Here is a 16,325-nt window from a genome sequence, read left to right as displayed (position 1 = left end):
GCATGGACAACCAAGAGCAGTGTACATGGATACTCAAAAGGTTAAAGAAATAGTTGAGAAGGTTCTCAAACCTACTGCCATGGTCTCTCCTAGACCTATGGTCCAACCTATTATCGAGGAGGTCGATGATTAAGTTCACTAAAAAAGAGATGGAAGTCGCTGCAACTTCCGAATGGAAAGCCACATTGCAGCAGCTTGTGAACAAAGTGCAGCCTCAGGAGTTGTGGGATATCGTGGGGCTCGAGCTATATTTGAGGAGGAATATAGAGGTAGCAAGGAAGAAGAATTACAAATGGAGGATTTAATTTTAGCTCCGGCTCAAATGAAAGATCGACATCCGGAGACAGATGTTTTATAAAGATGGAATATATGAGAAGTATTGTACAAAGTAAGCTGGATAGCCACTTTGGCTAATTTTGAGATATTGACTAGTAGAAAGTTTCTGTAAATATGCAAGGAATAGGCTTTTAAGCCATTCCTTGCTGAAGTTATTTGTAAATAAGGATGGAGCAATGTGAATAAATAAAATCATTGTTCATGGAATCCTTTGCAGCTGATATGATTTTTGTGAGGAATTATGTGTTGTCTTGATAGTCGAATTGATGACGTGTAGAGCACGTTTATTACGTATTCCGATACTTTGATGTTGTTTGGAAAGTATGGGTGATAGTGAGCAATGGTGATCGCATATTGTGATAATATTGAAGAAAATAGGCTATTTAGTCGTTGTTTTTAATTTATTTTACAGAAATCCGGGCAGAGTTTCCCTTGTAAACGTGACATCCCAGAAATACAAATATGGGCAAACACCTGTGGACAAACCCAAGCAACAGATATAACATAATTCCATCAACAAAGTTTGATTTCCAGGTATTATCCAACATCCAAAATTCAACATTACGCCAAATCATGGCAAAGAAATACAACCAATCAAAAGATCTACCACAGAGTGGTCTGGTCCGAACTTCAAACAAAATACTAAAATGAAATGTTAATGGTGGTGCGTGAGCATTCAAGAAAGGTCAAGATGGCGCAATTCCTCCCACTTGGACAGACACTCTGCCCGAGTATGTTATGCTGCTTTCAAGGGGTCTTCCCACTGCTGGTAAGCATGCTTTGTTGCACCAGATCATCACCCAAGTGCTGGATATTGGCCTTGAGCTTATCGGAGAAAACTTTCAAGGCTTCATGGTCATGCAGAAGGGACATCATGTTGGTTTTATGCTGAGCGAGTTCGGCCTCCAATTTCTTTACCAGCTCTTCCTTGGAGTCAAATTTCGCATTCTTCTATTGGAGAGTTGTTAGGATAACCTTTTCTCTGCTTTGAAATCTCTCACTTGAATCAACGTCTCCGAACAAGTGAGGCTTGAATCCTGAAAAATTGAAAATATTGAAAGCAGATTATTTAAGATATCACGCCGTGGGTGTTGCAAGGTGTTGCTCATAAAAAACTCATTCAAACATATGCACAAACACCTTAAGTGCAGCATGAAATGTGGCAAATTTTACAATGTTTTGTGATAGAAGATTGAGAAAAATGGAGAAATATACCTATCTTGAGAAATTGTGGCTGGATGCGAAGGAGGATTGGTTGTGAGAACATTGAAGAGCTTGAGGATTTTTGGGGTAAGAAGACAGAGAAGAAGTGTGTGAGGAAACACACTGTCTTTTTTCTTTCTCTTTTCTTTCTTGTTTTTTTCTCTCCCCTGCCTCATTTTGATATATCGTATTAGCACTTGGGCCCAACTTATAAATGGGCTAATACATTAGAATTATTAAATATAGCCAAATTGGGCCAAATTGACTATGGGGAGAAATTGTTGTGCCTAAAAAATAATTCAAGAAGCCCACAAACAAAGCCCAACCTTCGGCCCACAAGAGATGCAGACAGTTGGTCCAAGAAAAGCACGATGCGGGAAGTTGAGCCATGACCCAACGTGAGTGATCGTGAAATGCGGTTGAAACTTCCATGTGGAACGTTACAAAAGCAACAGGAAGGATCAGAAATAACCCCGACAAAATCAATCCAACAGATCTACAGCAAAAACTCTGCAGAATTCCTTATCAATTTTATGCAAAATTTCTCTTATTTGCTCTGTTGTTTATTGTCATTTCCAGCAAGCGTTTCTATAGATTTTAGCAATGTCCATCCAAGTCTCTTGTGAAAGATTTGTTTGAATTTATAACGGCATAATAAATATTGATGTTGCTTATAAATTCCTCCTTTAATTTCATTATATTTCTCATTTCACGTTTTTATTTTTGGAGCCATTTCGAGGGATTAGAACAAACGGTCGAATCGAGATTCGCAACGCTTGGTAAACGAAGTCAGATTAATTCACATTTCGCACGAACACGTGCCTGGCACGCCCGCAATTTTCGTGACAAACAATATTATTGATAATTCTTGAATATTTTGATATACAATCTCTAAGATTTATAACTCACACACGTCTGTTAGAACCTATAACATAAATCCGATATATACATTAATATAGCGCAATTAAATGGACAAAAACAATTCAAATCAGAGCGGTTAATTTACGGATTTTTGGCACTTTACCATATCTAATTATTGCTAGAATTTCATACCCAAAATCCACAAGATTGAAGCTTAAACTAGTCGTTAGTGGTCCCGTGGTGGAGGGAAACGAGGTTGCTGGATGCTGCACTCCAATCTCTGGTGGCTGGACGGCATGTGGCGGTGGTTGGAGTTGGATCATAGAAAACCGACGGGAGCAGAGGGGTTTGGGATGGGTTTCGTTTTCTTTCCATTTTTAATAAGGAAATGTGTATAAGTATATATATAGTTAAAATAACACACGAGTACGTATCAAATACAAAATCAGCTTAAATGGGCTCACATATAACATACTTCCTAAATTTATTTGGCATAAATAATTATTTTAATTAAATAACTCAATAATTATTATAATTATTACAAATTATTGTATAATTAATTGCAGGGTCTTACAGATTCATTGATCCAAAACAGGCCGAATGAGAATATGACTTGTGTTTGGGAAATAATCACATTATTTTTCAAATAAATCAAATTTTGAGTCATCCACTAATGATGATGTAGCCATCACGGGAAGATTGAAATAAGAATCGAACATTTTTCTTTATTTGGTAGAAACCAAAGATTCATTGATCACAAAAAAAAAAAAAAAAAAAGCCAAACAAGTTGAACAAGACTGATTTTGGGAAAGAATCAAGCAGTTTTTGAAACAAAGCAAAATTTGAGTCAACCATTCATGAAAGTGTAGATATCATGTGAAGATTGAAATAAACATCTAGCCTTTACTTCAATTTACTCAAAACCAAAGGTTATTGATCCAAACAAGTAGAACGAGTTGAATGTGACTAGTGTTTGGGAAGTAATAACCCTATTTTCAAATAAATAAAAGTTCGAGTCATCCATTCATCGTAACGTGCAACAATAAAATATTTGCTCCATTTTCTTTAAACCAAAGAATCATTGATTCCAAACAAGCCGAAAAGTTAAATGTGACGTGTTTATGAAAGGATCGCCATATTTTTCAAATAAAGCGAAGTTTAAGTTATTGATTCATAATAGTATAACCGTCAGGAGAAGATTGAAATAACAATCAAATCTTTGCACTATTTGACCGAAACCAAATATTCATTCCGCCAAAACAAGCCGAACAAGTTGAATGTTAATAGTGTTGGGAAAAAATTGTAAATTTTCAAATAAAACAAAGTTTAAGTCATCAATACATAGTAATGTAGTTATCATAGAAAGATTGAAATAATAGTAGGAAATTTTCTCTATTTGCTTGAAACCAAAGATTCATTGCTCCAAAACAAACCAAACAAGTTGAATTTTTGACTTGTACGTTTGGGAAATAATCGTCATATAAATAAAGCAAAGTTCGAGTCATCCACTAATGAAGGTGTAGCCATCATTGGAAGATTGAAATTACAATCGTACTTTTACTCAATTTACTCAAAACAGAACATTTATTGATCCAAAACAAGTCGAACCTGTTCATTATGACGTGTGTTTGAGAAATAATCTCCATATTTTTCAAATAAAGCAAATTTTAACGGGATTATTAAAATAACAATCGATTCCTTGCTCTATTTGATAGAAACCAAAGATTCTTTTATCCAAAACAAGACGAAGTAGTTAAATATGAATTGTGTTTTAGAAACAATTTCCTATTTTCCAAATAAACAAAGTTCTATTCATATCCACTAATCATAGTGTATGAAAATCGAACTTTTGCTCCATTTGCTCATTGATTCAAACAAAGCCGAACAAGTTGAATATAAATTATGTTCGGAAAAGAATCACCTTATTTTTCAAATAAGCAAAGTTCGAGCCATTCATTTATGATTGTGTATCTATCATAGAAATATTGAATTAACAATCCAACATTTGCTCAATTTTCTCAAAATCTAAGATTAATTGATCCAAAACAATACAAACAAGTTGAATTTATGACTTATGTTTGGGGAAGAATCACCCTAATACGTATCTACTGATCAACAAGCAGCAGACATCTGTACAAAGCCTCGGCCTGAGAAAAAGTTTTCTTATTTTTATTATATACTTGGCTTAATTGATTTAACTTGAGTATATCGTTGTCATTACTTTGTTAAATTATTATCAATTATATGTTATTCAACTAACGTCAGTTTGTTTGAAAATTAAAGAGACAACTGTTGGATCCGGTTTTCTACACGCCCAAACGCAGCGGAAGTTTAAAATTTTTATTTTATTTTGACAATCAAAAATATATTTTGCTTTGGGCGCTCGTATGATTTCAACAAAAACATTCATAGGATGTTAGAAAATTATACCTTTGGTGAATAAATCACGTGGCTCCAACTAATCCGGTATAAACGGATTAGCTCTTGATGAATCCCTACGAACTTTCTTCAAGAGACTCCTTTCTTTCATTCTAATTAGGTCCACGACTGGATAGTATGTTCCTCTTCCAATTTGCACTAGAAAATTGGGAGTAGTTTTTACGTTGGAGATTTAAAATTTGAGAGAGACTCAAATCTCCTTTCTTAAAAAAAAAGGAAAAATAATTTGGAGGATTTTAATATGCAACTTTCGTGTATCCTCTTTGGAGGAATGGGTGGTGGCCATGTCTTTTAGGTCAAACTCATTTTTATATAATAATCTCATGACCTAATACATAATTAACATTAATGGGCTTGATTTAATTAATTGGGCTAGTCCAACTAATTCAATTAATTTAATCAAGGTTCATTAAAACTTTAATTATTTATTATGTTGACTTGTACTCCTACAAGCCCTTTAAACATATTACCCACCATATTTAATTTATTAATTAATCAATTCAACTCTTGAGCTTAATAAATTAAATCAATTATAAATTCAACATTTGAATTTAATATTTAAATTATAAATTCAACTCCTTGAATTTATCACCTCTAAAATTTAATATTTAATAAACCCAACTTTTGAGTTTAATAAATTAAATTATCAAATTTTATAAATTCAACTCCTTGAATTTATTCTCTCCAAATTTCATAAATTAAACTTCTTAAATTTACTATATCATAAATTCAACTCCTTGAATTTATTTTCTCAAAATTTAATTATCATAAATTCAACTCCTTGAATTTACTATATCATAATATAAATTCAACTCCTTGAATTTATTCTCTCAACGGGAACAAACGATCCAGTGCTTGTGTGACCTTCAATGGTTCAGGGATACAGCTAGCCGTGGGTTCACAATTCTTTGTGATTCAGGACATAATCCTTTATTCGGGCTTACCCTGGTTAGCCTCAGTCTTTTCATCAACACTTTGATCAAGAATGTCAGAACTCATTTCTGATTGCACCCATCGGATCATGGTAAGAGCGTCTAGTAGCATCGCCCCATGATCCCCTAGGTATCACTGATAGTGCCTGCAAGAACCAGTCGATTATGATTAACGTACAGTACGGTCCCTTCATCTCATATATCCCGATCGAATCTGCAACCATTGGTTCATCGAGGGTTGCATATTAATTCGATAACTATGTGATAACTATAATAGTGGCATCGCGTGTACTATTGGAGAACTCCTTCTCCAACGTACATCTCATACTCTGGCCAGATATTCCATGCACTATTATTTCATTAGATCACATGGGATATCCACACCCGTAGGTGAGCGGTGAATCCCCGACTACAATGCACTGGCTCCTATATGTGTCGCAACTATACCCAACCTCGCCACCTGCTGACTCTCCTGGAGCCGGTAAACGAGTCAAAGCACAGCCCTAGCATATAGAGCCTCAGTGTTGTCCCGGGTCGTAAGGACTAATGGTGTACAATCATAACCACGGTCTTATCCTCTCGATGAATGATAACCACTTGGAAAGTCCGAGGGAGGGTTGTTCGGTATAATCATCATATGACTACCCATCTGTATGTTTGGACATCTCTATGCCCTTACCAAGAAACGCAGTACACAACATCACAGATGCTAGTCTCGAGCTCAAGCGGCCTTTATCTCTGGTTTAGGCAGCTGAATCGACTAGGAACGAATTTAGAATATGCAGTGTTTACAAATGAGTTTCAACATCGAATTACGATTCATTTGTATTAAAGCATAATCAAGGACTTTATCTATGCTGTATGCATGGGTATACAGATAAAGTATAACAAGACCATAAAAAGTTAAATTATATTAAAATAAAGATTGTTTATTTCACTTGATTCAATAAATTCCCTAGTCAACCGTTGGCTTGCAGGGCATCTACTCTTACAATCTCCCACTTGCCCTAGAGCCAACTACCCTTAATCCCATTGCTTCGCGATGCTTTTCAAACAATGGTCCTGGCAAGGGCTTTGTAAGTGGATCAGCAACATTATCTGAAGAGGGGACTCTTTTGACTGATATGTATCCTCTTCCCACAATCTCCCGTATGATGTGGAACTTCCTCAGTACATGTTTGGATCACTGATGAGACCTTGGTTCCTTTGCTTGCGCAATGGCACCAGTGTTGTTCCAGTACAACGGGACTGGATCAACTGCATTAGGAATAATACCCAACTCTTGGACAAAATTCTTCATCCAAACTTTCTCTTTGGATGCATCAGATGCAACAATGTATTCAGCTTCAGTGATGGAATCCGCAACGGTGTCTTGTTTGAAACTTTTCCAAGAGACAGCCGCACCATTAAGCATGAATACAAAACCAGAGGTCGATTTCGAATCATCTACGTCACATTGGAAGCTATAATCAGTGTAGCCTTCCAATTTCAATTCTCCACCCCCATAGACCATGTACAAATTCTTAGTCCTTCTCAAGTACTTAAGAATATCTTTCACGGCCTTCCAATTCATTGGACGAGGGTGCGCCTGATATCTGCTTGTAACACTCAGAGCGTAAGCCATATCAGGACATGTCGATATCATACCATGTATGATACTACCAATAGCAGACGCATATGGAATACGTGTCATCATCTCTATCTCTTCATCAGTTTTGGGACATATAGCTTTAAATAGAGTAACACCATGACATATTGGTAAGTATCCTCTCTTGGATTCTTCCATAGAGAATCGTTTCAAAATGATATCGATATAAATGGCTTGGGTGATTCCGAGCATCCTCCTGGATCTATATCTATAGATTTGTTTTCCCGATACGTAGGATGTTTCACCCATGTCTTTCATGGAGAATTTACAGGCCAACCATACTTTAGTTGATTGCAATAATCCCACATCATTCCCAATGATCAGGATATCATCAACATAAAGTACTAGGAATGTCACTACACTCCCACTAACCTTCTTGTACACGCACGGTTCCTCAGGATTCTTAGCAAAACCAAACTCTTTGATAGTGCTATCAAATCTGAGGTTCCAACTCCTTGACTCCTGCTTGAGACCATATATTGATCTCTGAAGTTTGCATACATTATGCTCACTTCCTACTGATGTGTGTCCCTCAGGTTGAGACATATAAATTTCCTCTTTGATGTCTTCATTGAGGAATGCAATCTTTACATCCATTTGCCATATCTCATAGTCATACTATGATGCTATGGCTAGTAGTAATCTAATGGATTTAAACATAGCAACTGGTGAAAAAGTTTTCTCATAGACAACTCCTTGCCTTTGAGTATAACCTTTTTCAAGCAGTCTTACTTTGAAGGTCACTACCTTCCCATTCGCCCCAAGCTTTCTTTTGTAGATCTATTTGCACCCTATAGGAACGATTTCCTCAGGTCGATCTACCAACGTCCAGACTTGGTTTGAATACATAGAGTCCATTTTTTACTGCATGGCTTCAAGCCATTTGGTTGAATCAGTATCAGATATTGCTTGCTTAAAGTTCATTGGATCATATCCAATACAAGGCTCATCATGGTCTTGTTCATGAAGAAGCATATATCTAGCAGGTGATCTAATAACCCTATCAGACCTTCTAGGAGCTTGTACTTCAACTACTGGTTGTTGGAGATTAGGTTCAACTACTATAGTTGAGGGAGTATCTTGAATTTCTTCAAGTTCTATCATCTTGCCTTTTCTATCTAATAGAAATTCCTTTTCCAAAAAGGTGGCATTTTGAAACAAACATTTTGCTTCATTGGGATGATAGAAATAATATCCAACAGAATTATTTGGATATCCTACAAAGTAGCACAAAGTGGATCTACTATCCAATTTGTCTCCCACTGTCTGCTTCACGTAAGCAGGACATCCCCATATTCTCATGTAAGAATATTTGGGAGTTTTACCCATCCATATCTCATATGGTATTTTATCCACTGCTTTAGTATAAACATTATTCAACAACATTGCAGCAGTTTCAAGCGCAAAGCCTCAAAACGATGTAGGCAATTCAGTGAATCTCATCATTGATCGAACCATGTCCAACAAAGTTCGCTTACAATATTCAGAAACACCATTCAATTGTGGTGTTACTGGTGGAGTCCACTGTGTGAGAATCTCATTCTCTTTTAGATAACCCAAAATTCAGCACTTAAGAATTCTCCACCTTGATCAGATCGAAGTGTCTTAATACTTCTTTCCAGCTGATTTTCTACTTAAAATCTGAAATTTTGAACTTTTCAAATGCTTCAGATTTGTGTTTCATCATATAAACATACCCAAACCTCGAATGGTCATCAGTAAAGGTAATGAAGTAGGATTGCCCATATTTGTGCTAACACTTAGCGGGCCACAAACATCTGTGTGGATCAAATCCAGTAGACCATGAGCACGTTCCACGTTTCCATCGAATGGAGTCTTTTGTCATTTTTTCTTTTAGACGGGACTTGCAAGTAGGTAGAGAATTTATGTCTGACAAGTCAAACATGCTTTCTCCCACTAGCTTGTGCATCCTTCTTTAGGAAATATGACCTAGTCTAGCGTGCTATATTTGTGTGGATTCATCTAACTTTCTTTTGTTTGTTGCTGAAATAATATTTTACTTTGACATTCACTTATCATTTCCAGAACATTTCTGGCGCATATAATTTCTTATGTCCGGACTTCTTGCAGTGAAATAAATATGTTCTAACTTATCGGTCTTTGTAGGCCTTTTAAGTGTCTTTCAGAGTTTGCTTCTTATTGGGATTGTTTTTCTTGTGAGGGGCAGAACATTTCTTTCCCTTACCTTGTGGGCCATTTTCGTCTGACGAGATGCCCATAAAAACAATAATTTCCTGTTTTATCATGATCTCATAAGTTATAAGCGTATTGACTAGCTCTTCAAGGCTATCAAATATCTTATTAAACTTGAAGTTCACCATAACCCTGTCAAATGAGGAATAGAAAGACAACAAATTGATGTTATCAATTTACTCTCTAGGAATCACATATTCCAGGCCCACCACATTTTCAATAAGCACAGTCATATATACACAATGCTCATGGGCTAGAGCCCCATCTTGCATGTGTGTAGTCATGAGCTCCTTGAAAGTAATGTACATCATCGTATGAGTTTCATGCACCATGCAACTCTTGCACGTGCATTCGAATGTCAGCAGCATTCAAAATTTCCTCAAATTGTCCCTATAGTTCATTTGACATAGAAGCGAGCACATCACACTTTAGCTTGCATACTATGGTCCTACCATCTTGCATGCTTTGTCAGTTCAGCAGAATTGACATTAGTGTGTATATCATTTTCTCCGAATTTAGAACAATTTTTCCCAACCAGTCATGAAAATTAGATTCGGTTAGCTTGTTAATAACAAAAATGTATTACGTAACGAAATCGAAAATATACTGATACGGAAACAGAATAATGGTTGCTGATAATTTTAAAATAATTTTTAGATATAAAATATGGATTTTTATTTTATAAATTACCCTCCTACTATTTTGACATTTCCACCACCCTCTGATGAAAAAAGGAAATCGTATTTCCTTAGTAGGCACGTAGAGTCCAATTAGCCAATTATAATCCCGAATAATATCAGCCAATTATAATTTCTAAAAGGTAGAGTCCAATTGCATCCCTATGCAACTTCCGCGTGTTTTGCCTCACGTTTAATAAGGACCCAATAATATGACGTCGTTTATTTTCGCGTGTCAAACCAACCTATCAATATTGAATTGTAGTAGACGGTCGCCATGAGTTCCCCCAATAATATGAGCCGAAGTCATGGGAGTTCTACTCAATTCACATCATATGTCCGGTGGAAGTCACAGCTTTCCGGCGTACAGGTCTCCCCAATAATATGAGCTAGACACTGTCCGCGGGTAGTGATCAACATGCAACCACGGTTGATGGAAGGCAAGGAAAAATTAAACTCCTTTAATTTTTACTTTTTCGGTTTGATATAAATTTTGAATCTTATTCAAAATGAGGGATTTTAATTTTAAAATTGTCTCATCATTTTAATTTAAAAAACCGCGTGCCACGAGTTTGTATGTTTGCAGGATTCATGCAACTATATTATATAATAATAATATACATACATGCATACTACTATATATCACATATATCATTATATGACTTTCAACAATAAATAAGGATGATCGATCGCCAACACTATTAGATCCATTTGAGCCATACATGGATCCAGGTCCAAACCTAGGTGAATGCAGGGATGCAAATGCAACTATTACAAGATCTTCCAATATTTTACATGTCTTCATCTCGTTCATCAGGCCCACCATCTTCCAGTCTTGATCTCCCACTATTTCTAATATTACATTTAAATAGCCATGGCACATAAGGGATACATCTCATTGGGTGGGAACGTGCCATAAACCAGGCCCACTTTAATAATATCAAATATTAAAAACGAATAAAACAGTAAAATATCCTAACATACACCTAACACATTGGTCAAGGCTCTCGATCATCCTTCATGCATTTAATATCGAATATTAACATCAATTTAATTAAAGAATTTAATTAATTGATAAATCATATCTAATAATTTTATCACTAACCACCACATTTATTAAAAGTTTTAATAAATTAAATAAACTCCTTTATTTAATTTCCAATTAAATCAATAATAATTGATTTCTTGTAAAAACTCATTTTTACCATAAATAATTAAAATCATATTCTAATTATTTAGTTCACAAGAAAATTATTAATTTTCAGAAAAATTAATTTCCAAAATAAAAATTGAACCAATTTTCAAAAATATCAATTTTACCCAAAAATTTAAAAAATCAGAAAATCGCACCCTAGGCCCAAACAATTCAAGCCCATTATTCAACGCGCTTCCCGAGACTCTCCCGGGCAGCTGCCTGGCCACTGCCCGCCCGTTTCCTGAACGTTTCAGGCAGCGGCAGCGGCCCTGTGCGCGCCTGCGCTAGAGCGGTGCGATCGCTAGCGCAGACGTTAGGCGCCTGCGCGCGCGCGATGCGCGCAAGTGTCCAAAGCCTGCGCGCACGCTGCGCGCTGCCGTGCGGGGCCCTGCTCACACGGACTGCCCGGAACAGTTCTGGGCATATTAAAATTTTTTTTTTATATCAAAAATCTGGAAAAATAAATTTTCGTGGTGCCAAATTTTCTGAAAAATTTTCTTGTGCGGTTAGAAATATATTATTCAATATAATTTAAAATCATACGATTCAGAAAACCTGGCTCTGATACCACTGTTGGATCCGGTTTTCTACACGCCCAAACGCAGCGGAAGTTTAAAATTTTTATTTTATTTTGACAATCAAAAATATATTTTGCTTTGGGCGCTCTTATGATTTCAACAAAAACATTCGTAGGATGTTAGAAAATTATACCTTTGGTGAATAAATCACGTGGCTCCAACTAAACCGGTATAAACGAATTAGCTCTTGATGAATCCCTACGAACTTTCTTCAAGAGACTCCTTTCTTTCATTCTAATTAGGTCCACGACTGGATAGTATATTCCTCTTCCAATTTGCACTAGAAAATTGGGAGAAGTTTTTCTGTTGGAGATTTAAAATTTGAGAGAGACACAAATCTCCTTTCTTAAAAAAAAAAGAAAAATAATTTGGAGGATTTTAATATGCAACTTTCGTGCATCCTCTTTGGAGGAATGGGTGGTGGCCATGTCTTTTAGGTCAAACTCATTTTTATATAATAATCCCATGACCTAATACATAATTAACATTAATGAGCTGGATTTAATTAATTGGGCTAGTCCAAATAATTCAATTAATTTAATCAAGGTCCATTAAAACTTTAATTATTTATTATGTTGGACTTGTACTCCTACAAGCCCATTAAACATATTACCCACCATATTTAATTTATTAATTAATCAATTCAACTCTTGAGCTTAATAAATTAAATCAATTATAAATTTAACATTTGAATTTAATATTTAAATTATAAATTCAACTCCTTGAATTTATCACCTCCAAAATTTAATATTTAATAAACCCAACTTTTGAGTTTAATAAATTAAATTATCAAATTTTATAAATTCAACTACTTGAATTTATTCTCTCCAAATTTCATAAATTCAACTTCTTAAATTTATTATATCATAAATTCAACTCCTTGAATTTATTTTCTCAAAATTTAATTATCATAAATTCAACTCCTTGAATTTACTATATCATAATATAAATTCAACTCCTTGAATTTATTCTCTCAACGGGAACAAACGATCCAGTGCTTGTGTGACCCTCAATGGTTCAGGGATACAGCTAGCCGTGGGTTCACAGCTCTTTGTGATTCAGGACATAATCCTTTATTCGGGCTTACCCTGGTTAGCCCCAGTCTTTTCATCAACACTTTGATCAAGAATGTCAGAACTCATTTCTGATTGCACCCATCGGATCATGGTAAGAGCGTCTAGTAGCATCGCCCCATGATCCCCTAGGTATCACTGATAGTGCCTGCAAGAACCAGTCGATTATGATTAACGTACAGTACGGTCCCTTCATCTCATATATCCCGATCGAATCTGCAACCATTGGTTCATCGAGGGTTGCATATTAATTCGATAACTATGTGATAACTATAATAGTGGCATCGCGTGTACTATTGGAGAACTCCTTCTCCAACGTACATCTCATACTCTGGCCAGAGATTCCATGCACTATTATTTCATTAGATCACATGGGATATCCACACCCGTAGGTGAGCGGTGAATCCCCGACTACAATGCACTGGCTACTATATGTGTCGCAACTATACCCAACCTCGCCACCTGATGACTCTCCTGGAGCCGGTAAACGAGTCAAAGTACAGTCCTAGCATATAGAGCCTTAGTGTTGTCCCGGGTCGTAAGGACTAATGGTGTACAATCATAACCACGGACTTATCCTCTCGATGAATGATAACCACTTGGAAATTCCGAGGGAGGATTGTTCGGTATAATCATCATATGACTACCCATCTGTATGTTTGGACATCTATATGCTCTTACCAAGAAACGCAGTACACAACATCACAGATGCTAGTCTCGAGCTCAAGCGGCCTTTATCCCTGTTTTAGGCAGCTGAATCGACTAGGAACGAATTTAGAATATGCAGTGTTTACAAATGAGTTTCAACATCGAATTACGATTCATTTGTATTAAAGCATAATCAAGGACTTTATCTATGCTGTATGCATGGGTATACAGATAAAGTATAACAAGACCATAAAAGGTTAAATTATATTAAAATAAAGATTGTTTATTTCACTTGAGTCAATAAATTCCCTAGCCAACCGTTGGCTTGCAGGGCATCTACTCTTACAACAACTTGCTACAAACTACTGATATTTCATTGTGAATAAAATCGAAACCATGTTACGCGACACAATTCAATGTCTACACAATATTGCCACTCAGTAATCCAATTGTTCAATTCATGGATTCGTATCCTTGTGAAGGATTCTGCACTGGAAATCTTCTCTAGCTAATGTCATTCCCTCCACAGCATCACATGCAGCTATAATTGATCAGAAGCAAGCTCGATAATATGCTTGACGTCAAACCGCTGTTTGTACTTTCTTGTTGTTGCTTTCTGTGCAGTAGCAGGAGTCGAACCATTTCGATGCATGTTCTGGAGATCTTGCACCTTAAACGATGAAGACATGACCTTCATCCAGACATACTCTTCAATAGTTTTCATAAGAGTTTCGAGATGAGGAAGTGTTCTTTCTGTAATTAGATTATGAGTACTGCTGCAGGCATCCGAATTGCTTGAACTAGAAATATTGAACTGTTGTTATCTGATATTTTTCTTATTTTATTTATAGACAGGCTGCATTTAATATTGAAGAAGATGAAGAGAGTCAACTCATTCGAAACGTCTTTTGACTTACTCAGACTGAGTTTTTCTTACCCTTTCTTTTATTTAATTGCATTAAGTAAAAAGCAATAGATAAACAGAGATATGAAAAAATAAAATATTTCATTAATAAAAACAGATGCTTTACATTTTCTAATCTATTACACTTGTTGATTTCAGCAGTTCTGAGAACTTCAGCAGGAATCTCACTAGGACCTGCTGGAATCACCCCCCTCTCTCTTTTCATGATCAAATTGTGAAAGGGATGATTCCTCAGACTGTCAAGAAAATACTCGATCTATAAATCGAGATACTTCTTCCAAGTCTTCATCTCTTGGAAAAGAATATCTTCAGACATCATCTTACGACAAGTTGGAAGTTGTCTTTGCAACTCATACACTGAATCAGTCTCTAGAGAAGTCTTCGAGAGAATATTTGTATCGTCCATTTGTTTTGATTTGTTATTTGTGTAAATGACTTAGTTTGTGAGCTTGCAGGTATTTTATAAAGCCTCGGGGAAGCTAAAGAGACGGCTAAGCTGTTCACATCCTGCACGAATATCAAAAGCCTCATATCTTTGCATTTATTAGTTGCATTAATTGAGGGGGAACATTATTTTATTCTGAATATTTCTTTTTTGTGCTTTATCAAAAGCAGAAGGAGTTTTGTCTTTTCGATAAAACAATCTGTCTACTGGTTTTTATCAAGGTGCTGAAACTATTTCAGTACTTTATGACTTCCAGTAGATGTTATCATAAGACGACAAACCCTCTTCTGATTTTCTTAAGTAACCGCTTGGACAGCCCGCCTATTTCAGTATATTTTTAAAAAAAAATTGGCGTATCTGACACTCTCTGTTTAACTTTTCAAAAACTCAACCGCAAACATACTGACACGTGTACTTATGTTTCACTGACGGCTGTACATTTTGAATTATCGAGAAGATCCTGTAATTGTTCTCTCAATTCTTTCAGTTCTAATGGTGCCATGCAATAAGGAGCTTTAGAAATAGGCGCAGTCCCCGGCATAAGATCAATACTAAATTCAACTTCTCGATGAGGAGGAAAATCAGGAATCTCATCGGGAAATACATCTGGACACTCTTTCGCAACAGGAATCTCAAATAAAGAAGGCTTCATCTTTGAAACATCAATAGCGTAGATAAGATAACCCTCATCTCCGCTAGTCAAAAGTCGAGACATTTCCAAGGAAGATACCAATGGAATTTTGGATTGGGATCCCTTGCCATAAAAATTCCAATTGGGTCCATCAATCGGTCGAAATCGAACCACTCAATGAAAACAATCGACATTAGCTCGATTTGTTGTCAAGATATCCATGCCAACAATTCAAGATATCCATGCCAACAACAATACAATAATTGTGCATACACAATTATGCACAACCTGCTCAGACAGAATAATCTTTCCTGTTTCTGGGATGCATGGCAGGCTGCTGAGATGACACTTAAGGTGGAGGAACATACTGAGGACCTCGTCGCCTTAGTCCAGCTTCGGCTGCCTTTACTCGTTCAACTGCCTCTACGTAGCTCGTAGGCAAACAGAAATGACAAAATTATATATATAGCAGGATGTAATCCATTCACAAACCTGTTATATTTTGCTTTTGTATCCGCAG

The sequence above is a fragment of the Primulina eburnea genome, chromosome 3 (genome assembly GCF_022965805.1).
Source record: "Primulina eburnea isolate SZY01 chromosome 3, ASM2296580v1, whole genome shotgun sequence".
Taxonomy (NCBI): Eukaryota; Viridiplantae; Streptophyta; class Magnoliopsida; order Lamiales; family Gesneriaceae; genus Primulina; species Primulina eburnea.
The sequence above is the reverse complement of the archived record's forward strand: the minus strand, read 5'-3'. Positions refer to the sequence as shown.